Below are 24173 nucleotides of genomic sequence, written 5' to 3' on the forward strand. Positions count from 1 at the left end.
GGTTCCGTCTTATATCTGCATCACCCGGGTTCACCTAGGAGCCCTTCGAGTGTCTTCCCCCAGTCCCTCCCTGTGCGGGCTGCCGGGGAAAGGCTGGGGTTGGGCTGGAAACGGAGGTAGCATCTAGTGCCTCCCCATGGACAGGGGAGGTAATTAGCGGACTTCTCCCTGCCAGGGAACACCTGTGACACCAGGCAGCTTCGTGGAGGGCGGCCCCGAAACTCCCCCACACAGTCAGCCGTGTTCCGCAATTCTGAGTGTGGGGAGGGTCCGTCTTATGTCTGCAGCACCCGGGATCTCCTAGGAGCCCTTCGAGTGTCTTCCCCAAGTCCGTCCCAGTGCGGGCTGCCGAGTAAAGGAGGGGGTTGGGCTGGAAACGCAGGTAGCATCTAGTGCCTCCCCATGGACAGGGGAGGTAATTAGCGGACTTCTCCCTGCCAGGGAACACCTGTGACACCAGGCAGCTGCGTGGAGTGCGGCCCCGAAACTCCCCCACACAGTCAGCCGTGTTCCGGAATTCTGATTGTGGGGAAGTTCCGTCTTCTGTCTGCAGCACCCGGGTTCTCCTAGGAGCCTTTCGAGGGTCTTCCCCCAGTCCCTCACTTTGCGGGCTGCCGGGGAACGGCGGGGGTTGGGCTGGAAAAGCAGGTAGCATCAAGTGCCTCCCCATGGACAAGGGAGGTAATTAGCGGACTACCCCCTGCCAGGGAACAACTGTGACACCAGGCAGCTGCGTGGGGGGCGGCCCCGAACCTCCCCCACACAGTCAGCCGTGTTCCGGAATTCTGATTGTGGGGAAGTTCCGTCTTCTGTCTGCAGCCACCGGGTTCTCCTAGGAGCCTTTCGAGTGTCTTCCCCCAGTCCCTCCCTGTGCGGGCTGCCGGGGAACGGCGGGGGTTGTGCTGGAAAAGCAGTTAGCATCTAGTGCCTCCCCATGGACAAGGGAGGTAATTAGCGAACTACCCCCTGCCAGGGAACAACTGTGAAACCAGGAAGCTGCGTGGGGTGCGGACCTAAACCTCACCCACACAGTCACACGTGTTCCGGAACTCTCAGTGTGGGGAGGTTCCGTCTTCTGTCTGCAGCACCCGGGTTCTCCTAGGAGCCTTTCGAGTGTCTTCCCCCAGTCCCTCCCTGTGCGGGCTGCCGGGGAAAGGAGAGGGTTGGGCTGGAAAAGCAGGTAGCATCTTGTGCCTCCCCATGGACAAGGGAGGTAATTAGCGGACTTCCCCCTGCCAGGGAACACCTGTGACACCAGGCAGCTGCGTGGAGGGCGGCCCCGAACATCTCCAACACAGTCAGCCGTGTTCCGGGATTCTGAGTGTGGGGAGATTCCGTCTTTTGTCTGCAGAACCCGGGATCTCCTAGGAGCCCTTCGAGTGTCTTCCCCCAGTGCCTCCCTGTGCGGGCTGCCGGGGAAAGGAGGGGGTTGTGCTGGAAACGCAGGTAGCATCTAGTGCCTCCCCATGGACAGGGGAGGTAATTAGCGGACTTCCCCCTGCCATGGAACACCTGTGACACCAGGCAGCTGCGTGGAGGGCGGCCCCGAACATCTCCAACACAGTCAGCCGTGTTCCGGGATTCTGAGTGTGGGGAGATTCCGTCTTTTGTCTGCAGAACCCGGGTTCACCTAGGAGCCCTTCGAGTGTCTTCCCCGAGTCCCTCACAGTGCGGGCTGCCGGGGAATGGCGGAGGTTGGGCTGGAAAAGCAGGTAGCATCTTGTGCCTCCCCATGGAAAAGGGAGGTAATTAGCGGACTTCCCCCTGCCATGGATCACCTGTGACACCAGGCAGCTGCGTGGAGGGCGACTCCGAACTTCTCCAACACAGTCAGCCGTGTTCCGGGATTCTGAGTGTGGGGAGGTTCCGTCTTGTCTGCAGCACCCGTGATCTCCTAGGAGCCCTTCGAATGTCTTCCACAAGTCCGTCCCTATGCGGGCTGCCGAGGAAAGGAGGGGGTTGGGCTGGAAACGCAGGTAGCATCTAGTGCCACCCTATGGACAGGGGAGGTAATTAGCGGACTTCTCCCTGCCAGGGTACACCTGTGACACCAGGCAGCTGCGTGGAGGGCGGCCCCAAATCTCCCCCACACAGTCACCCGTGTTCCGGAATTCTGAGTGTGGGGAGGTTCCGTCTTCTGTCTGCAGCACCCGGGATCTCCTAGGAGCCCTTCGAGTGTCTTCTCCGAGTCCCTCCCAGTGCGGGCTGCCAGGCAAAGGTGGGGGTTGGGCTGGAAAAGCAGGTAGCATCTAGTGCCTCCCCATGGACAGAGGAGGTAATTAGCGGACTTCCCCCTGCCAGTGAACACCTGTGACACCAGGCAGCTTCGTGGAGAGCGGCCCTAAACCTCCCACACACAGTCATCCGTGTTTCGGAATTCTGAGTGTGGGGAGGTTACGTCTTCTGTCTGCAGCACCCGGGATCTCCTAGGAGCCCTTCGAGTGTCTTCCCCCAGACCGTCCCAGTGCGGGCTGCCGAGGAAAGGAGGGGGTTGGGCTGGAAACGCAGGTAGCATCTAGTGCCTCCCCATGGAAAGGGGAGGTAATTAGCGGACTTCTCCCTGCCAGGGAACACCTGTGACAGCAGGCAGCTGCGTGGGGGGCGGCCCCGAACCTCCCCCACACAGTCAGCCGTGTTCCGGAATTCTGATTGTGGGGAAGTTCCGTCTTCTGTCTGCAGCCACCGGGTTCTCCTAGGAGCCTTTCGAGTGTCTTCCCCCAGTCCCTCCCTGTGCGGGCTGCCGGGGAACGGCGGGGGTTGTGCTGGAAAAGCAGTTAGCATCTAGTGCCTCCCCATGGACAAGGGAGGTAATTAGCGAACTACCCCCTGCCAGGGAACAACTGTGAAACCAGGAAGCTGCGTGGGGTGCGGACCTAAACCTCACCCACACAGTCACACGTGTTCCGGAATTCTGAGTGTGGGGAGGTTCCGTCTTCTGTATGCAGCACCCGGGTTCTCCTAGGAGCCTTTCGAGTGTCTTCCCCCAGTCCCTCCCTGTGCGGGCTGCCGGGGAAAGGAGGGGGTTGTGCTGGAAACGCAGGTAGCATCTAGTGCCTCCCCATGGACTGGGGAGGTAATTAGCGGACTTCCACCTGCCAGGGAACACCTGTGACACAAGCAGCTGCGTGGAGAGCGGCCCCGAACCTCCCCCACACAGTCATCCGGGTTCCGGAATTCTGAGTGTGGGGAGGTTCCTTCTTATGTCTGCAGCACCCGGGTTCACCTAGGAGCCCTTCGAGTGTCTTCCCCCAGTCCCTCACTGTGCGGGCTGCCGGGGAATGGCGGAGGTTGGGCTGGAAAAGCAGGTAGCATCTTGTGCCTCCCCATGGACAAGGGAGGAAATTAGCGGACTTCCCCCTGCCAGGGAACACCTGTGACACCAGGCAGCTGCGTGGAGGGCGGCCCCGAAACTCTCCAACACAGTCAGCCGTGTTCCGGGATTCTGAGTGTGGGGAGGTTCCGTCTTTTGTCTGCAGCACCCGGGATCTCCTAGGAGCCTTTTGAGTGTCTTCCCCCAGTCCGTCCCAGTGCGGGCTGCCGAGGAAAGGAGGGGGTTAGGCTGGAAACGCAGTTAGCATCTAGTGCCTCCCTATGGACAGGGGAGGTAATTAGCGGACTTCTCCCTGCCAGGGAACACCTGTGACAACAGGCAGCTGCGTGGAGGGCGGCCCCGAACCTCCCCCACACAGTCACCCGTGTTCCGGAATTCTGAGTGTGGGGAGGATCCGTCTTCTGTCTGCAGCACCCGGGATCTCCTAGGAGCCCTTCGAGTGTCTTCCCCGAGTCCCTCCCAGTGCGGGCTGCCAGGGAAATGCGGGGGTTGGGCTTGAAACGCAGGTAGCATCTAGTGCCTCCCCATGGACAGGGGAGGTAATTAGCGGACTTCCCCCTGCCAGGGAACACCTGTGACACCAGGCAGCTGCGTGCAGGGCGGCCCTAAACCTCCCCCACACAGTCATCCGTGTTCCGGAATTCTGAGTGTGCGGAGGATTCGTCTTATGTCTGCAGCACCCGGGTTCACCTAGGAGCCCTTCTAGTGTCTTCCCCCTGTCCCTCCATGTGCGGGCTGCCGGGGAAAGGCGGGGGTTGGGCTGGAAAATCAGGTAGCATCTTGTGCCTCCCCATGGACAAGGGAGGTAATTAGCGGAATTCCCCCTGCCAGGGAACACCTGTGACACCAGACAGCAGCGTGGAGGGCGGCCCCGAACCTCCCCCACACAGTCAGCCGTGTTCCGGAATTATGAGTGTGGGGAGGTTCCGTCTTCTGTCTGCAGCACCCGGGATCTCCTAGGAGCCCTTCGAGTGTCTTCCCCGAATCCCTCCCACTGCGGGCTGCCGGGGAAAGGAGGGGGTTGATCTGGAAAATCAGGTAGCATCTAGTGCCTCCCCATGGACAGGGGAGGTAATTAGCGGTCTTCCCCCTACCATGGAACACCTGTGACACCAGGAAGCTGTGTGGAGGGCGCCCCTAAACCTCACCCACACAGTCACCCTTGTTCCGGAATTCTGAGTGTGGGGAGGTTCTGTCTTCTGTCTGCAGCACCCGGGATCTCCTAGGAGCCCTTCGAGTGTCTTCCCTGAGTCCCTCCCTGTGCGGGCTGCCGGGGAAAGGAGGGGGTTGTGCTGGAAACGCAGGTAGCATCTAGTGCCACCCCATGGACAGGGGAGGTAATTAGCGGACTTCCACCTGCCAAGGAACACCTGTGACACAAGCAGCTGCGTCGAGAGCGGCCCCGAAACTCCCCCACACAGTCACCCGTGTTCCGGAATTCTGAGTGTGGGGAGGTTCCGTCTTCTGTCTGCAGCACCCGGGATCTCCTAGGAGCCCTTCGAGTGTCTTCCCCGAGTCCCTCCCAGTGCGGGCTGCCGGGGAAATGCGGGGGTTGGGCTGGAAACGCAGGTAGCATCTAGTGCCTCCCCATGGACAGGGGAGGTAATTAGCGGACTTCCCCCTGCCAGGGAACACCTGTTACACGAGGCAGCTGCGTGGAGGGCGGCCCTAAACCTCCCCCACACCGTCATCCGTGTTCCGGAATTCTGAGTGTGGGGAGGTTCCGTCTTATATCTGCATCACCCGGGTTCACCTAGGAGCCCTTCGAGTGTCTTCCCCCAGTCCCTCCCTGTGCGGGCTGCCGGGGAAAGGCGGAGGTTGTGCTGGAAAAGCAGGTAGCATCTTGTGCCTCCCCATGGACAGGGGTGGTAATTAGCGTACTTCTCCCTTCCAGGGAACACCTGTGACACCAGGCAGCTGCGTGGAGGGCGGCCCCGAACCTCCCCCACACAGTCAGCCGAGTTCCGGAATTCTGAGTGTGGGGAGGTTCCGTCTTCAGTCTGCAGCACCCGGGATCTCCTAGGAGCCCTTCGAGTGTCTTCCCCGAGTCCCTCCCTGTGCGGGCTGCCGGGGAAAGGCTGGGGTTGGGCTGGAAACGGAGGTAGCATCTAGTGCCTCCCCATGGACAGGGGAGGTAATTAGCGGACTTCTCCCTGCCAGGGAACACCTGTGACACCAGGCAGCTTCGTGGAGGGCGGCCCCGAAACTCCCCCACACAGTCAGCCGTGTTCCGCAATTCTGAGTGTGGGGAGGGTCCGTCTTATGTCTGCAGCACCCGGGATCACCTAGGAGCCCTTCGAGTGTCTTCCCCAAGTCCGTCCCAGTGCGGGCTGCCGAGTAAAGGAGGGGGTTGGGCTGGAAACGCAGGTAGCATCTAGTGCCTCCCCATGGACAGGGGAGGTAATTAGCGGACTTCTCCCTGCCAGGGAACACCTGTGACACCAGGCAGCTGCGTGGAGTGCGGCCCCGAAACTCCCCCACACAGTCAGCCGTGTTCCGGAATTCTGATTGTGGGGAAGTTCCGTCTTCTGTCTGCAGCACCCGGGTTCTCCTAGGAGCCTTTCGAGTGTCTTCCCCCAGTCCCTCCCTGTGCGGGCTGCAGGGGAAAGGCGGGGGTTCGGCTGGAAACGCAGGTAGCATCTAGTGCCTCCCCATGGACAGGGGAGGTAATTAGCGGACTTCTCCCTGCCAGGGAACACCTGTGACACCAGGCAGCTGCGTGGAGTGCGGCCCCGATCCTCCCCCACACAGTCAGCCGTGTTCCGGAATTCTGATTGTGGGGAAGTTCCGTCTTCTGTCTGCAGCACCCGGGTTCTCCTAGGAGCCTTTCGAGGGTCTTCCCCCAGTCCCTCACTTTGCGGGCTGCCGGGGAACGGCGGGGGTTGGGCTGGAAAAGCAGGTAGCATCAAGTGCCTCCCCATGGACAAGGGAGGTAATTAGCGGACTACCCCCTACCAGGGAACAACTGTGACACCAGGAAGCTGCGTGGGGTGCGGCCCTAAACCTCACCCACACAGTCACACGTGTTCCGGAATTCTGAGTGTGGGGAGGTTCCGTCTTCTGTCTGCAGCACCCGGGTTTTCCTAGGAGCCTTTCGAGTGTGTTCCCCCAGTCCCTCCCTGTGCGGGCTGCAGGGGAAAGGCGGGGGTTCGGCTGGAAAAGCAGGTAGCATCTTTTGCCTCCCCATGGACAAGGGAGGTAATTAGCGGACTTCCCCCTGCCAGGGAACACCTGTTACTCCTGGCAGCTGCGTGGAGTGCGGCCCCGAACCTCCCCCACACAGTCAGCCGTGTTCCGGAATTCTGAGTGTGGGGAGGTTCCGTCTTCTGTCTGCAGCACCCGGGATCTCCTAGGAGCCCTTCGAGTGTCTTCCCCCAGTGCCTCCCGGTGCGGGCTGCCAGGGAAAGGAGGGGGTTGTGCTGGAAACGCATGTAGCATCTAGTGACTCCCCATGGACAGGGGAGGTAATTAGCGGTCTTCCACCTGCCAGGAAACACCTGTGACACAAGGCAGCTGTGTGGAGGGCGTCCCCGAATCTCCCCCACACAGTCATCCGTGTTCCGGAATTCTGAGTGTGGGGAGGTTCCGTATTATATCTGCAGCACCTGGGTTCACCTAGGAGCCTTTCGAGTGTCTTCCCCCAGTCCCTCACTGTGCGGGCTGCCGAGGAACGGCGGGGGTTGAGCTGGAAAAGCAGGTAGCATCTAGTGCCTACCCATGGACAAGGGAGATAATTAGCGGACTACCCCCTGCCAGGGATCAACTGTGACACCAGGAAGCTGCGTGGAGTGCGGCCCTAAACCTCACCGACACAGTCACACGTGTTCCGGAATTCTGAGTGTGGGGAGGATCCGTCTTCTGTTCTTCAGCACCCGGGTTCTCCTAGGAGCCTTTCGAGTGTCTTCCCCCAGTCCCTCCCTCTGCGGGCTGTCGGGGAAAGGAGGGGGTTGGGCTGGAAAAGCAGGTAGCATCTTGTGCCTCCCCATGGACAAGGGAGGTAATTAGCGGACTTCCCCCTGCTAGGGAACACCTGTAACACCAGGCAGCTGCGTGGAAGGCGGCCCCGAACCTCCCCCACACAGTCAGCCGTGTTGCGGAATTCTGAATGTGGGGAGGTTCCGTCTTCTGTCTGCAGCACCCGGGATCTCCTAGGAGCCCTTCGATTGTCTTCCCCGAATCCCTCCCATTGCGGGCTGCCGGGGAAAGGCGGGGGTTGGGCTGGAAACTCTGGTAGCATCTAGTGCCTCCCCATGGACAGGGGAGGTAATTAGCGGAATTCCCCCTGCCAGGGAACACCTGTGACACCAGGCAGCTGCGTGGAGGGCGGCCCTAAACCTCCCACAGACAGTCATCCGTGTTCCGGAATTCTGAGTGTGGGGAGGTTCCGTCTTATATCTGCAGCACCCGGGATCTCCTAGGAGCCCTTCGAGTGTCTTCCCCCAGTCCGTCACAGTGCGGGCTGCCGAGGAAAGGAGGGGGTTGGGCTGGAAACGCAGGTAGCATTTAGTGCCTCCCCATGGACACGGGAGGTAATTAGCGGACTTCTCCCTGCCAGGGAAAACCTGTGACACCAGTCAGCTGCGTGGAGGGCGGCCCCGAACCTCCCCCACACAGTCAGCCGTGTTCCAGAATTCTGATTGTGGGGAAGTTCCGTCTTATGTCTGCAGCACCCGGGTTCTCCTAGGAGCCTTTCGAGTGTCTTCCACCAGTCCCTCCCTGTGCGGGCTGCCGGGGAACGGCGGGGGTTGTGCTGGAAAAGCAGGTAGAATCTAGTGCCTCCCCATGGACAAGGGAGATAATTAGAGGACTACCCCCCTCCAGGGAACAACTGTGATACCAGGAAGCTGCGTGGAGTGCGGCCTTAAACCTCACCCACACAGTCACACGTGTTCCGGAATTCTGAGTGTGGGGAGGTTCCGTTTTATGTCTGCAGCACCCGGGTTCACCTAGGAGCCCTTCGAGTGTCTTCCCCCAGTCCCTCCCTGTGCGGGCTGCCGGGGAATGGCGGAGGTTGGGCTGGAAAAGCAGGTAGCATCTTGTGCTTCCCCATGGACAATGGAGGTAATTAGCGGACTTCCCCCTGCCAGGGAACACCTGTGAAACCAGGCAGCTGCGTGGAGGGCGGCCGCGAACCTCTCCAAAACAGTCAGCCGTGTTCCGGAATTCTGAGTGTGGGGAGGTTCCGTCTTTTGTCTGCAGCACCCGGGATCTCCTAGGAGCCCTTCGAGTGTCTTCCCAGAGTCCCTCCCTGTGCGGGCTGCCGGGGAAAGGAGGGGGTTGTGCTGGAAACGCAGGTAGCATCTAGTGCCTCCCCATGGACATGGGAGGTACTTAGCGGACTTCCCCCTGCCAGGGTACATCTGTGACACCAGGCAGCTGCGTGGAGGGTGGCCCCGAACCTCTCCAACACAGTCAGCCGTGTTTCGGGATTCTGAGTGTGGGGAGATTTCGTCTTTTGTCTGCAGCACCCGGGATCTCCTAGGAGCCCTTCGAGTGTCTTCCCCCAGTCCCTCCCTTTGCGGGCTGCCGGGGAATGGCGGAGGTTGGGCTGGAAAAGCAGGTAGCATCTTGTGCTTCCCCATGGACAATGGAGGTAATTAGCGGACTTCCCCCTGCCAGGGAACACCTGTGAAACCAGGCAGCTGCGTGGAGGGCGGCCGCGAAACTCTTCAAAACAGTCAGCCGTGTTCCGGAATTCTGAGTGTGGGGAGGTTCCGTCTTTTGTCTGCAGCAACCGGGATCTCCTAGGAGCCCTTCGAGTGTCTTCCCCAAGTCCGTCCCAGTGCGGGCTGCTGAGGAAAGGAGGGGGTTGTGTTGGAAACGCAGGTAGCATCAAGTGCCTCCCTATGGACAGGGGAGGTAATTAGCGGACTTCTCCCTGCCAGGGAACACCTGTGACACCAGGCAGCTGCGTGGGGGGCGGCCCCGAACCTCCCCCACACAGTCAGCCGTGTTCCGGAATTCTGAGTGTGGGGAGGTTCCGTCTTCTGTCTGCAGCACCCGGGATCTCCTAGGAGCCCTTCGAGTGTCTTCCCCGATTCCCTCCCTGTGCGGGCTGCCGGGGAAAGGCGGGGGTTGGGCTGGAAAAGCAGGTAGCATGTAGTGCCTCCCCATGGACAGGGGAGGTAATTAGCGGACTTCTCCCTGCCAGGGAACACCTGTGAAACCAGGCAGCTGCGTGGGGGGCGGCCCCGAACCTCCCCTACACAGTCATTCGTGTTCCGGAATTCTGAGTGTGGGGAGGTTCCGTCTTCTGTCTGCAGCACCCGGGTTCTCCTAGGAGCCTTTCGAGTGTCTTCCCACAGTCCCTCCCTGTGCGGGCTGCCGGGTAACGGCGGGGGTTGGGCTGGAAAAGCAGGTTGCATCTTGTGCCTCCCCATGGACAAGGGAGGTAATTAGCGGACTTCCCCCTGCCAGGGAACAACTGTGACACCAGGAAGCTGCGTGGGGAGCGGCCCTAAACCTCACCCACACAGTCACACGTGTTCCGGAATTCTGAGTGTGGGGAGGTTCCGTCTTATATCTGCAGCACCCGGGATCTCCTAGGAGCCCTTCGAGTGTCTTCCCCGAATCCCTCCCATTGCGGGCTGCCGGGGAAAGGCGGGGGTTGGGCTGGAAACTCTGGTAGCATCTAGTGCCTCCCCATGGACAGGGGAGGTAATTAGCGGAATTCCCCCTGCCAGGGAACACCTGTGACACCAGGCAGCTGCGTGGAGGGCGGCCCTAAACCTCCCACAGACAGTCATCCGTGTTCCGGAATTCTGAGTGTGGGGAGGTTCCGTCTTATATCTGCAGCACCCGGGATCTCCTAGGAGCCCTTCGAGGGTCTTCCCCCAGTCCGTCACAGTGCGGGCTGCCGAGGAAAGGAGGGGGTTGGGCTGGAAACGCAGGTAGCATTTAGTGCCTCCCCATGGACACGGGAGGTAATTAGCGGACTTCTCCCTGCCAGGGAAAACCTGTGACACCAGTCAGCTGCGTGGAGGGCGGCCCCGAACCTCCCCCACACAGTCAGCCGTGTTCCAGAATTCTGATTGTGGGGAAGTTCCGTCTTATGTCTGCAGCACCCGGGTTCTCCTAGGAGCCTTTCGAGTGTCTTCCACCAGTCCCTCCCTGTGCGGGCTGCCGGGGAACGGCGGGGGTTGTGCTGGAAAAGCAGGTAGAATCTAGTGCCTCCCCATGGACAAGGGAGATAATTAGAGGACTACCCCCCTCCAGGGAACAACTGTGATACCAGGAAGCTGCGTGGAGTGCGGCCTTATACCTCACCCACACAGTCACACGTGTTCCGGAATTCTGAGTGTGGGGAGGTTCCGTTTTATGTCTGCAGCACCCGGGTTCACCTAGGAGCCCTTCGAGTGTCTTCCCCCAGTCCCTCCCTGTGCGGGCTGCCGGGGAATGGCGGAGGTTGGGCTGGAAAAGCAGGTAGCATCTTGTGCTTCCCCATGGACAATGGAGGTAATTAGCGGACTTCCCCCTGCCAGGGAACACCTGTGAAACCAGGCAGCTGCGTGGAGGGCGGCCGCGAACCTCTCCAAAACAGTCAGCCGTGTTCCGGAATTCTGAGTGTGGGGAGGTTCCGTCTTTTGTCTGCAGCACCCGGGATCTCCTAGGAGCCCTTCGAGTGTCTTCCCAGAGTCCCTCCCTGTGCGGGCTGCCGGGGAAAGGAGGGGGTTGTGCTGGAAACGCAGGTAGCATCTAGTGCCTCCCCATGGACATGGGAGGTACTTAGCGGACTTCCCCCTGCCAGGGTACATCTGTGACACCAGGCAGCTGCGTGGAGGGTGGCCCCGAACCTCTCCAACACAGTCAGCCGTGTTTCGGGATTCTGAGTGTGGGGAGATTTCGTCTTTTGTCTGCAGCACCCGGGATCTCCTAGGAGCCCTTCGAGTGTCTTCCCCCAGTCCCTCCCTGTGCGGGCTGCCGGGGAATGGCGGAGGTTGGGCTGGAAAAGCAGGTAGCATCTTGTGCTTCCCCATGGACAATGGAGGTAATTAGCGGACTTCCCCCTGCCAGGGAACACCTGTGAAACCAGGCAGCTGCGTGGAGGGCGGCCGCGAAACTCTTCAAAACAGTCAGCCGTGTTCCGGAATTCTGAGTGTGGGGAGGTTCCGTCTTTTGTCTGCAGCACCCGGGATCTCCTAGGAGCCCTTCGAGTGTCTTCCCCAAGTCCGTCCCAGTGCGGGCTGCTGAGGAAAGGAGGGGGTTGTGTTGGAAACGCAGGTAGCATCAAGTGCCTCCCTATGGACAGGGGAGGTAATTAGCGGACTTCTCCCTGCCAGGGAACACCTGTGACACCAGGCAGCTGCGTGGGGGGCGGCCCCGAACCTCCCCCACACAGTCAGCCGTGTTCCGGAATTCTGAGTGTGGGGAGGTTCCGTCTTCTGTCTGCAGCACCCGGGATCTCCTAGGAGCCCTTCGAGTGTCTTCCCCGAGTCCCTCCCTGTGCGGGCTGCCGGGGAAAGGCGGGGGTTGGGCTGGAAAAGCAGGTAGCATGTAGTGCTTCCCCATGGAGAGGGGAGGTAATTAGCGGACTTCTCCCTGCCAGGGAACACCTGTGAAACCAGGCAGCTGCGTGGGGGGCGGCCCCGAACCTCCCCTACACAGTCATTCGTGTTCCGGAATTCTGAGTGTGGGGAGGTTCCGTCTTCTGTCTGCAGCACCCGGGTTCTCCTAGGAGCCTTTCGAGTGTCTTCCCACAGTCCCTCCCTGTGCGGGCTGCCGGGTAACGGCGGGGGTTGGGCTGGAAAAGCAGGTTGCATCTTGTGCCTCCCCATGGACAAGGGAGGTAATTAGCGGACTTCCCCCTGCCAGGGAACAACTGTGACACCAGGAAGCTGCGTGGGGAGCGGCCCTAAACCTCACCCACACAGTCACACGTGTTCCGGAATTCTGAGTGTGGGGAGGTTCCGTCTTATATCTGCAGCACCCGGGATCTCCTAGGAGCCCTTCGAGTGTCTTCCCCCAGTCCGTCACAGTGCGGGCTGCCGAGGAAAGGAGGGGGTTGGGCTGGAAAAGCAGGTAGCATTTAGTGCCTCCCCATGTACACGGGAGGTAATTAGCGGACTTCTCCCTGCCAGGGAAAACCTGTGACACCAGTCAGCTGCGTGGAGGGCGGCCCCGAACCTCCCCCACACAGTCAGCCGTGTTCCAGAATTCTGATTTTGGGGAAGTTCCGTCTTATGTCTGCAGCACCCGGGTTCTCCTAGGAGCCTTTCGAGTGTCTTCCACCAGTCCCTCCCTGTGCGGGCTGCCGGGGAACGGCGGGGGTTGTGCTGGAAAAGCAGGTAGAATCTAGTGCCTCCCCATGGACAAGGGAGGTAATTAGAGGACTACCCCCCTCCAGGGAACAACTGTGATACCAGGAAGCTGCGTGGAGTGCGGCCTTAAACCTCACCCACACAGTCACACGTGTTCCGGAATTCTGAGTGTGGGGAGGTTCCGTTTTATGTCTGCAGCACCCGGGTTCACCTAGGAGCCCTTCGAGTGTCTTCCCCCAGTCCCTCACTGTGCGGGCTGCCGGGGAATGGCGGAGGTTGGGCTGGAAAAGCAGGTAGCATCTTGTGCTTCCCCATGGACAATGGAGGTAATTAGCGGACTTCCCCCTGCCAGGGAACACCTGTGAAACCAGGCAGCTGCGTGGAGGGCGGCCGCGAACCTCTCCAAAACAGTCAGCCGTGTTCCGGAATTCTGAGTGTGGGGAGTTTCCGTCTTTTGTCTGCAGCACCCGGGATCTCCTAGGAGCCCTTCGAGTGTCTTCCCAGAGTCCCTCCCTGTGCGGGCTGCCGGGGAAAGGAGGGGGTTGTGCTGGAAACGCAGGTAGCATCTAGTGCCTCCCCATGGACATGGGAGGTACTTAGCGGACTTCCCCCTGCCAGGGTACATCTGTGACACCAGGCAGCTGCGTGGAGAGTGGCCCCGAACCTCACCAACACAGTCAGCCGTGTTTCGGGATTCTGAGTGTGGGGAGATATCGTCTTTTGTCTGCAGCACCCGGGATCTCCTAGGAGCCCTTCGAGTGTCTTCCCCCAGTCCCTCCCTGTGCGGGCTGCCAGGGAAAGGAGGGGGTTGTGCTGGAAACGCAGGTAGCATCTAATGCCTCCCCATGGACAGGGGAGGTAATTAGCGGACTTCCACCTGCCAGGGAACACCTGAGACACAAGGCAGCTGCGTGGAGGGCGTCCCCGAACCTCCCCCACACAGTCATCCGTGTTCCGGAATTCTGAGTGTGGGGAGGTTCCGTTTTATTTCTGCAGCACCCGGGTTCACCTAGGAGCACTTCGAGTGTCTTCCCCCAGTCCCTCCCTATGCGGGCTGCCGGGGAATGGCGGAGGTTGGGCTGGAAAAGCAGGTAGCATCTTGTGCTTCCCCATGGACAATGGAGGTAATTAGCGGACTTCCCCCTGCCAGGGAACACCTGTGAAACCAGGCAGCTGCGTGGAGGGCGGCCGCGAACCTCTTCAAAACAGTCAGCCGTGTTCCGGAATTCTGAGTGTGGGGAGGTTCCGTCTTTTGTCTGCAGCACCCGGGATCTCCTAGGAGCCCTTCGAGTGTCTTCCCCAAGTCCGTCCCAGTGCGGGCTGCTGAGGAAAGGAGGGGGTTGTGTTGGAAACGCAGGTAGCATCAAGTGCCTCCCTATGGACAGGGGAGGTAATTAGCGGACTTCTCCCTGCCAGGGAACACCTGTGACACCAGGCAGCTGCGTGGGGGGCGGCCCCGAACCTCCCCCACACAGTCAGCCGTGTTCCGGAATTCTGAGTGTGGGGAGGTTCCGTCTTCTGTCTGCAGCACCCGGGATCTCCTAGGAGCCCTTCGAGTGTCTTCCCCGAGTCCCTCCCTGTGCGGGCTGCCGGGGAAAGGCGGGGGTTGGGCTGGAAAAGCAGGTAGCATGTAGTGCCTCCCCATGGACAGGGGAGTTAATTAGCGGACTTCTCCCTGTCAGGGAACACCTGTGAAACCAGGCAGCTGCGTGGGGGGCGGCCCCGAACCTCCCCTACACAGTCATTCGTGTTCCGGTATTCTGAGTGTGGGGAGGTTCCGTCTTCTGTCTGCAGCACCCGGGTTCTCCTAGGAGCCTTTCGAGTGTCTTCCCCCAGTCCCTCCCTGTGCGGGCTGCCGGGTAACTGCGGGGGTTGGGCTGGAAAAGCAGGTTGCATCTTGTGCCTCCCCATGGACAAGGGAGGTAATTAGCGGACTACCCCCTGCCAGGGAACAACTGTGACACCAGGAAGCAGCGTGGGGAGCGGCCCTAAACCTCACCCACACAGTCACACGTGTTCCGGAATTCTGAGTGTGGGGAGATTCCGTCTTTTGTCTGCAGCACCCGGGATCTCCTAGGAGCCCTTCGAGTGTCTTTCCCCAGTCCCTCCCTGTGCGAGCTGCAGGGGAAAAGAGGGGGTTGTGCTGGAAACGCAGGTAGCATCTAGTGCCTCCCCATGGACAGGGGAGGTAATTAGCGGACTTCCCCCTGCCAGGGAACACCTGTGACACCAGGCAGCTGCGTGGAGTGCGGCCCTAAACCTCCCCCACACAGTCATTCGTGTTCCGGAATTCTGAGTGTGGGGAGGTTCCGTCTTCTGTCTGCAGCACCCGGGATCTCCTAGGAGCCCTTCGAGTGTCTTCCCCGAGTCCCTCCATGTGCGGGCTGCCGGGGAAAGGCGGGGGTTGGTCTGGAAACGCAGGTAGCATCTAGTGCCTCCCCATGGACAGGGGAGGTAATTAGCGGACTTCCCCCTGCCAGGGAACACCTGTGACACCAGGCAGCTGCGTGGAGTGCGGCCCTAAACCTCCCCCACACAGTCATTCGTGTTCCGGAATTCTGAGTGTGGGGAGGTTCCGTCTTCTGTCTGCAGCACCCGGGATCTCCTAGGAGCCCTTCGAATGTCTTCCCCCAGTCCGTCCCAGTGCGGGCTGCCGAGGAAAGGAGGGGGTTGGGCTGGAAACGCAGGTAGCATCTAGTGCCTCCCCATGGACACGGGAGGTATTTAGCGGAATTCTCCCTGCCAGGGAACACCTGTGAAATCAGGCAGCTGCGTGGGGGGCGGTCCCGAACCTCCCCCACACAGTCAGCCGTGTTCCGGAATTCTGATTGTGGGAAAGTTCCGTCTTCTGTCTGCAGCACCCGGGTTCTCCTAGGAGCCTTTCGAGTGTCTTCCCCCAGTCCCTCCCTTTGCGGGCTGCTGGGTAACGGCGGGGGTTGGGCTGGAAAAGCAGGTTGCATCTTGTGCCTCCCCATGGACAAGGGAGGTAATTAGCGGACTACCCCCTGCCAGGGAAAAACTGTGACACCAGGAAGCTGCGTGGGGTGCGGCCCTAAACCTCACCCACACAGTCACACGTGTTCCGGAATTCTGAGTGTGGGGAGGTTCCGTCTTCTGTCGGCAGCACCCGGGTTCTCCTAGGAGCCTTTCGAGTGTCTTCCCCCAGTCCCTCCCTGTGCGGGCTGCAGGGGAAAGGCGGGGGTTCGGCTGGAAAAGCAGGTAGCATCTTGTGCCTCCCCATGGACGAGGGAGGTAATTAGCGGACTTCCCCCTGCCAGGGAACACCTGTGACTCCTGGCAGCTGCGTGGAGTGCGGCCCCGAACCTCCCCCACACAGTCAGCCGTGTTCCGGAATTCTGAGTGTGGGGAGGTTCCGTCTTCTGTCTGCAGCACCCGGGATCTCCTAGGAGCCCTTCGAGTGTCTTCCCCCAGTGCCTCCCGGTGCGGGCTGCCAGGGAAAGGAGGGGGTTGTGCTGGAAACGCATGTAGCATCTAGTGACTCCCCATGGACAGGGGAGGTAATTAGCGGTCTTCCACCTGCCAGGAAACACCTGTGACACAAGGCAGCTGTGTGGAGGGCGTCCCCGAATCTCCCCCACACAGTCATCCGTGTTCCGGAATTCTGAGTGTGGGGAGGTTCCGTCTTATATCTGCAGCACCTGGGTTCACCTAGGAGCCTTTCGAGTGTCTTCCCCCAGTCCCTCACTGTGCGGGCTGCCGGGGAACGGCGGGGGTGGGCTGGAAAAGCAGGTAGCATCTAGTGCCTACCCATGGACAAGGGAGATAATTAGCGGACTACCCCCTGCCAGGGATCAACTGTGACACCAGGAAGCTGCGTGGAGTGCGGCCCTAAACCTCACCGACACAGTCACACGTGTTCCGGAATTCTGAGTGTGGGGAGGATCCGTCTTCTGTCTGCAGCACCCGGGTTCTCCTAGGAGCCTTTCGAGTGTCTTCCCCCAGTCCCTCCCTGTGCGGGCTGCCGGGGAAAGGAGGGGGTTGGGCTGGAAAAGCAGGTAGCATCTTGTGCCTCCCCATGGACAAGGGAGGTAATTAGCGGACTTCCCCCTGCTAGGGAACACCTGTAACACCAGGCAGCTGCGTGGAGGGCGGCCCCGAACCTCCCCCACACAGTCAGCCGTGTTGCGGAATTCTGAGTGTGGGGAGGTTCCGTCTTCTGTCTGCAGCACCCGGGATCTCCTAGGAGCCCTTCGATTGTCTTCCCCGAATCCCTCCCATTGCGGGCTGCCGGGAAAAGGCGGGGGTTGGGCTGGAAACTCTGGTAGCATCTAGTGCCTCCCCATGGACAGGGGAGGTAATTAGCGGAATTCCCCCTGCCAGGGAACACATGTGACACCAGGCAGCTGCGTGGAGGGCGGCCCTAAACCTCCCACAGACAGTCATCCGTGTTCCAGAATTCTGAGTGTGGGGAGGTTCCGTCTTTTGTCTGCAGCACCCGGGATCTCCTAGGAGCCCTTCGAGTGTCTTCCCCCAGTCCCTCCCTGTGCGGGCTGCCGGGGAATGGCGGAGGTTTGGCTGGAAAAGCAGGTAGCATCTTGTGCTACCCCATGGACAATGGAGGTAATTAGCGGACTTCCCCCTGCCAGGGAACACCTGTGAAACCAGGCAGCTGCGTGGAGGGCGGCCGCGAACCTCTCCAAAACAGTCAGCCGTGTTCCGGAATTCTGAGTGTGGGGAGGTTCCGTCTTTTGTCTGCAGCACCCGGGATCTCCTAGGAGCCCTTCGAGTGTCTTCCCCAAGTCCGTCCCAGTGCGGGCACCTGAGGAAAGGAGGGGGTTTTGTTGGAAACGCAGGTAGCATCAAGTGCCTCCCTATGGACAGGGGAGGTAATTAGCGGACTTCTCCCTGCCAGGGAACACCTGTGACACCAGGCAGCTGCGTGGGGGGCGGCCCCGAACCTCCCCCACACAGTCAGCCGTGTTCCGGAATTCTGAGTGTGGGGAGGTTCCGTCTTCTGTCTGCAGCACCCGGGATCTCCTAGAAGCCCTTCGAGTGTCTTCCCCGAGTCCCTCCCTGTGCGGGCTGCCGGGGAAAGGCGGGGGTTGGGCTGGAAAAGCAGGTAGCATGTAGTGCCTCCCCATGGACAGGGGAGGTAATTAGCGGAATTCTCCCTGCCAGGGAACACCTGTGAAATCAGGCAGCTGCGTGGGGGGCGGCCCCGAACCTCCCCTACACAGTCATTCGTGTTCCGGAATTCTGAGTGTGGGGAGGTTCCGTCTTCTGTCTGCAGCACCCGGGTTCTCCTAGGAGCCTTTCGAGTGTCTTCCCCCAGTCCCTCCCTGTGCGGGCTGCCGGGTAACGGCGGGGGTTGGGCTGGAAAAGCAGGTTGCATCTTGTGCCTCCCCATGGACAAGGGAGGTAATTAGCGGACTACCCCCTGCTAGGGAACAACTGTGACACCAGGAAGCTGCGTGGGGAGCGGCCCTAAACCTCACCCACACAGTCACACGTGTTCCGGAATTCTGAGTGTGGGGAGATTCCGTCTTTTGTCTGCAGCACCCGGGATCTCCTAGGAGCCCTTCGAGTGTCTTCCCCCAGTCCCTCCCTGTGCGAGCTGCAGGGGAATAGAGGGGGTTGTGCTGGAAAAGCAGGTAGCATCTAGTGCCTCCCCATGGACAGGGGAGGTAATTAGCGGACTTCCCCCTGCCAGGGAACACCTGTGACACCAGGCAGCTGCGTGGAGTGCGGCCCTAAACCTCCCCCACACAGTCATTCGTGTTCCGGAATTCTGAGTGTGGGGAGGTTCCGTCTTCTGTCTGCAGCACCCGGGATCTCCTAGGAGCCCTTCGAGTGTCTTCCCCGAGTCCCTCCCTGTGCGGGCTGCCGGGGAAAGGCGGGGGTTGTGCTGGAAACGCAGGTAGCATCTAGTGCCTCCCCATGGACAGGGGAGGTAATTAGCGGACTTCCCCCTGCCAGGGAACACCTGTGACACCAGGCAGCTGCGTGGAGTGCGGCCCTAAACCTCCCCCACACAGTCATTCGTGTTCCGGAATTCTGAGTGTGGGGAGGTTCCGTCTTCTGTCTGCAGCATCCGGGATCTCCTAGGAGCCCTTCGAGTGTCTTCCCCCAGTCCGTCCCAGTGCGGGCTGCCGAGGAAAGGAGGGGGTTGAGCTGGAAACGCAGGTAGCATCTAGTGCCTCCCCATGGACACGGGAGGTAATTAGCGGAATTCTCCCTGCCAGGGAACACCTGTGAAACCAGGCAGCTGCGTGGGGGGCGGCCCCGAACCTCCCCCACACAGTCAGCCGTGTTCCGGAATTCTGATTGTGGGAAAGTTCCGTCTTCTGTCTGCAGCACCCGGGTTCTCCTAGGAGCCTTTCGAGTGTCTTCCCCCAGTCACTCCCTGTGCGGCTGCCGGGTAACGGCGGGGGTTGGGCTGGAAAAGGAGGTTGCATCTTGTGCCTCCCCATGGACAAGGGAGGTAATTAGCGGACTACCCCCTGCCAGGGAACAACTGTGACACCAGGCAGCTGCGTGGGGTGCGGCCCTAATCCTCACCCACACAGTCACACGTGTTCCGGAATTCTGAGTGTGGGGAGATTCCGTCTTTTGTCTGCAGCACCCGGGATCTCCTAGGAGCCCTTCGAGTGTCTTCCCCCAGTCCCTCCCTGTGCGAGCTGCAGGGGAAAAGAGGGGGTTGTGCTGGAAACGCAGGTAGCATCTAGTGCCTCCACATGGACAGGGGAGGTAATTAGCGGACTTCTCCCTGCCAGGGAACACCTGTGACACCAGGCAGCTGCGTGGGGGGCGGCCCCGAACCTCCCCCACACAGTCAGCCTTGTTCCGGGATTCTGAGTGTGGGGAGGTTCCGTCTTTTATCTGCAGCACCCGGGATCACCTAGGAGCCCTTCGAGTGTCTTCCCAGAGTCCGTCCCAGTGCGGGCTGCCGAAGAAAGGAGGGGGTTGGGCTGGAAACGCAGGTAGCATCTAGTGCCTCCCCATGGACAGGGGAGGTAATTAGCGGAATTCTCCCTGCCAGGGAACACCTGTGACACCAGGCAGCTGCTTGGGGGGCGGCCCCGAACCTCCCACACACAGTCATACGTGTTCCGGAATTCTGATGGTGGGGAGGTTCCGTCTTATGTCTGCAGCACCCGGGTTCACCTAGGAGCCCTTCGAGTGTCTTCCCCCAGTCCCTCACTGTGCGGTCTGCCGGGGAACGGCGGGGGTTGGGCTGGAAAAGCAGGTAGCATCTTGTGCCTCCCCATGGACAAGGGAGGTAATTAGAGGACTACCCCCCTCCAGGGAACAACTGTGATACCAGGAAGCTGCGTGGAGTGCGGCCTTAAACCTCACCCACACAGTCACACGTGTTCCGGAATTCTGAGTGTGGGGAGGTTCCGTTTTATGTCTGCAGCACCCGGGTTCACCTAGGAGCCCTTCGAGTGTCTTCCCCCAGTCCCTCCCTGTGCGGGCTGCCGGGGAATGGCGGAGGTTGGGCTGGAAAAGCAGGTAGCATCTTGTGCTACCCCATGGACAATGGAGGTAATTAGCGGACTTCCCCCTGCCAGGGAACACCTGTGAAACCAGGCAGCTGCGTGGAGGGCGGCCGCGAACCTCTCCAAAACAGTCAGCCGTGTTCCGGAATTCTGAGTGTGGGGAGGTTCCGTCTTTTGTCTGCAGCACCCGGGATCTCCTAGGAGCCCTTCGAGTGTCTTCCCAGAGTCCCTCCCTGTGCGGGCTGCCGGGGAAAGGAGGGGGTTGTGCTGGAAACGCAGGTAGCATCTAGTGCCTCCCCATGGACATGGGAGGTACTTAGCGGACTTCCCCACTGCCAGGGTACATTTGTGACAACAGGCAGCTGCGTGGAGGGTGGCCCCGAACCTCTCCAACACAGTCAGCCGTGTTTAGGGATTCTGAGTGTGGGGAGATTTCGTCTTTTGTCTGCAGCACCCGGGATCTCCTAGGAGCCCTTCGAGTGTCTTCCCCCAGTCCCTCCCTGTGCGGGCTGCCAGGGAAAGGAGGGGGTTGTGCTGGAAACGCAGGTAGCATCTAGTGCCTCCCCATGGACAGGGGAGGTAATTAGCGGACTTCCACCTGCCAGGGAACACCTGAGACACAAGGCAGTTGCGTGGAGGGCGTCCCCGAACCTCCCCCACACAGTCATCCGTGTTCCGGAATTCTGATTGTGGGGAGGTTCCGTTTTATTTCTGCAGCACCCGGGATCTCCTAGGAGCCCTTCGAGTGTCTTCCCCAAGTCCGTCCCAGTGCGGGCTGCTGAGGAAAGGAGGGGGTTGTGTTGGAAACGCAGGTAGCATCAAGTGCCTCCCTATGGACAGGGGAGTTAATTAGCGGACTTCTCCCTGCCAGGGAACACCTGTGACACCAGGCAGCTGCGTGGGGGGCGGCCCCGAACCTCCCCCACACAGTCAGCCGTGTTCCGGAATTCTGAGTGTGGGGAGGTTCCGTCTTCTGTCTGCAGCACCCGGGATCTCCTAGGAGCCCTTCGAGTGTCTTCCCCGAGTCCCTCCCTGTGCGGGCTGCCTGGGAAAGGCGGGGGTTGGGCTGGAAAAGCAGGTAGCATGTAGTGCCTCCCCATGGACAGGGGAGGTAATTAGCGGAATTCTCCCTGCCAGGGAACACCTGTGAAACCAGGCAGCTGCGTGGGGGGCGGCCCCGAACTTCCCCTACACAGTCATTCGTGTTCCGGAATTCTGAGTGTGGGGAGGTTCCGTCTTCTGTCTGCAGCACCCGGGTTCTCCTAGGAGCCTTTCGAGTGTCTTCCCCCAGTCCCTCCCTGTGCGGGCTGCCGGGTAACGGCGGGGGTTGGGCTGGAAAAGCAGGTTGCATCTTGTGCCTCCCCATGGACAAGGGAGGTAATTAGCGGACTACCCCCTGCCAGGGAACAACTGTGACACCAGGAAGCTTCGTGGGGAGCGGCCCTAAACCTCACCCACACAGTCACACGTGTTCCGGAATTCTGAGTGTGGGGAGATTCCGTCTTTTGTCTGCAGCACCCGGGATCTCCTAGGAGCCCTTCGAGTGTCTTCCCCCAGTCCCTCCCTGTGCGAGCTGCAGGGGAAAAGAGGGGGTTGTGCTGGAAAGGCAGGTAGCATCTAGTGCCTCCCCATGGACAGGGGAGGTAATTAGCGGACTTCCCCCTGCCAGGGAACACCTGTGACACCAGGCAGCTGCGTGGAGTGCGGCCCTAAACCTCCCCCACACAGTCATTCGTGTTCCGGAATTCTGAGTGTGGGGAGGTTCCGTCTTCTGTCTGCAGCACCCGGGATCTCCTAGGAGCCCTTCGAGTGTCTTCCCCGAGTCCCTCCCTGTGCGGGCTGCCGGGGAAAGGCGGGGGTTGGGCTGGAAACGCAGGTAGCATCTAGTGCCTCCCCATGGACAGGGGAGGTAATTAGCGGACTTCCCCCTGCCAGGGAACACCTGTGACACCAGGCAGCTGCGTGGAGTTCGGCCCTAAACCTCCCCCACACAGTCAGCCGTGTTCCGGAATTCTGATTGTGGGAAAGTTCCGTCTTCTGTCTGCAGCACCCGGGTTCTCCTAGGAGCCTTTCGAGTGTCTTCCCCCAGTCCCTCCCTGTGCGGGCTGCCGGGTAACGGCGGGTGTTGGGCTGGAAAAGCAGGTTGAATCTTGTGCCTCCCCATGGACTAGGGAGGTAATTAGCGGACTACCCCCTGCCAGGGAACAACTGTGACACCAGGCAGCTGCGTGGGGTGCGGCCCTAAACCTCACCCACACAGTCACACGTGTTCCGGAATTCTAAGTGTGGGGAGATTCCGTCTTCTGTCTGCAGCACCTGGGATCTCCTAGGAGCCCTTCGAGTGTCTTCCCCAAGTCCGTCCCAGTGCGGGCTCCTGAGGAAAGGAGGGGGTTTTGTTGGAAACGCAGGTAGCATCAAGTGCCTCCCTATGGACAGGGGAGTTAATTAGCGGACTTCTCCCTGCCAGGGAACACCTGTGACACCAGGCAGCTGCGTGGGGGGCGGCCCCGAACCTCCCCCACACAGTCAGCCGTGTTCCGGAATTCTGAGTGTGGGGAGGTTCCGTCTTCTGTCTGCAGCACCCGGGATCTCCTAGAAGCCCTTCGAGTGTCTTCCCCGAGTCCCTCCCTGTGCGGGCTGCCGGGGAAAGGCGGGGGTTGGGCTGGAAAAGCAGGTAGCATGTAGTGCCTCCCCATGGACAGGGGAGGTAATTAGCGGAATTCTCCCTGCCAGGGAACACCTGTGAAACCAGGCAGCTGCGTGGGGGGCGGCCCCGAACCTCCCCTACACAGTCATTCGTGTTCCGGAATTCTGAGTGTGGGGAGGTTCCGTCTTCTGTCTGCAGCACCCGGGTTCTCCTAGGAGCCTTTCGAGTGTCTTCCCCCAGTCCCTCCCTGTGCGGGCTGCCGGGTAACGGCGGGGGTTGGGCTGGAAAAGCAGGTTGCATCTTGTGCCTCCCCATGGACAAGGGAGGTAATTAGCGGACTACCCCCTGCTAGGGAACAACTGTGACACCAGGAAGCTGCGTGGGGAGCGGCCCTAAACCTCACCCACACAGTCACACGTGTTCCGGAATTCTGAGTGTGGGGAGATTCCGTCTTTTGTCTGCAGCACCCGGGATCTCCTAGGAGCCCTTCGAGTGTCTTCCCCCAGTCCCTCCCTGTGCGAGCTGCAGGGGAAAAGAGGGGGTTGTGCTGGAAACGCAGGTAGCATCTAGTGCCTCCCCATGGACAGGGGAGGTAATTAGCGGACTTCCCCCTGCCAGGGAACACCTGTGACACCAGGCAGCTGCGTGGAGTGCGGCCCTAAACCTCCCCCACACAGTCATTCGTGTTCCGGAATTCTGAGTGTGGGGAGGTTCCGTCTTCTGTCTGCAGCACCCGGGATCTCCTAGGAGCCCTTCGAGTGTCTTCCCCGAGTCCCTCCCTGTGCGGGCTGCCGGGGAAAGGTGGGGGTTGGGCTGGAAACGCAGGTAGCATCTAGTGCCTCCCCATGGACAGGGGAGGTAATTAGCGGACTTCCCCCTGCCAGGGAACACCTGTGACACCAGGCAGCTGCGTGGAGTGCGGTCCTAAACCTCCCCCACACAGTCATTCGTGTTCCGGAATTCTGAGTGTGGGGAGGTTCCGTCTTCTGTCTGCAGCACCCGGGATCTCCTAGGAGCCCTTCGAGTGTCTTCCCCCAGTCCGTCCCAGTGCGGGCTGCCGAGGAAAGGAGGGGGTTGAGCTGGAAACGCAGGTAGCATCTAGTGCCTCCCCATGGACACGGGAGGTAATTAGCGGAATTCTCCCTGCCAGGGAACACCTGTGAAACCAGGCAGCTGCGTGGGGGGCGGCCCCGAACCTCCCCCACACAGTCAGCCGTGTTCCGGAATTCTGATTGTGGGAAAGTTCCGTCTTCTGTCTGCAGCACCCGGGTTCTCCTGGGAGCCTTTCGAGTGTCTTCCCCCAGTCACTCCCTGTGCGGCTGCCGGGTAACGGCGGGGGTTGGGCTGGAAAAGGAGGTTGCATCTTGTGCCTCCCCATGGACAAGGGAGGTAATTAGCGGACTACCCCCTGCCAGGGAACAACTGTGACACCAGGCAGCTGCGTGGGGTGCGGCCCTAAACCTCACCCACACAGTCAC

This window comes from Camelus bactrianus, unplaced genomic scaffold, assembly GCF_048773025.1.
Source record: "Camelus bactrianus isolate YW-2024 breed Bactrian camel unplaced genomic scaffold, ASM4877302v1 HiC_scaffold_43, whole genome shotgun sequence".
Classification (NCBI taxonomy): Eukaryota; Metazoa; Chordata; class Mammalia; order Artiodactyla; family Camelidae; genus Camelus; species Camelus bactrianus.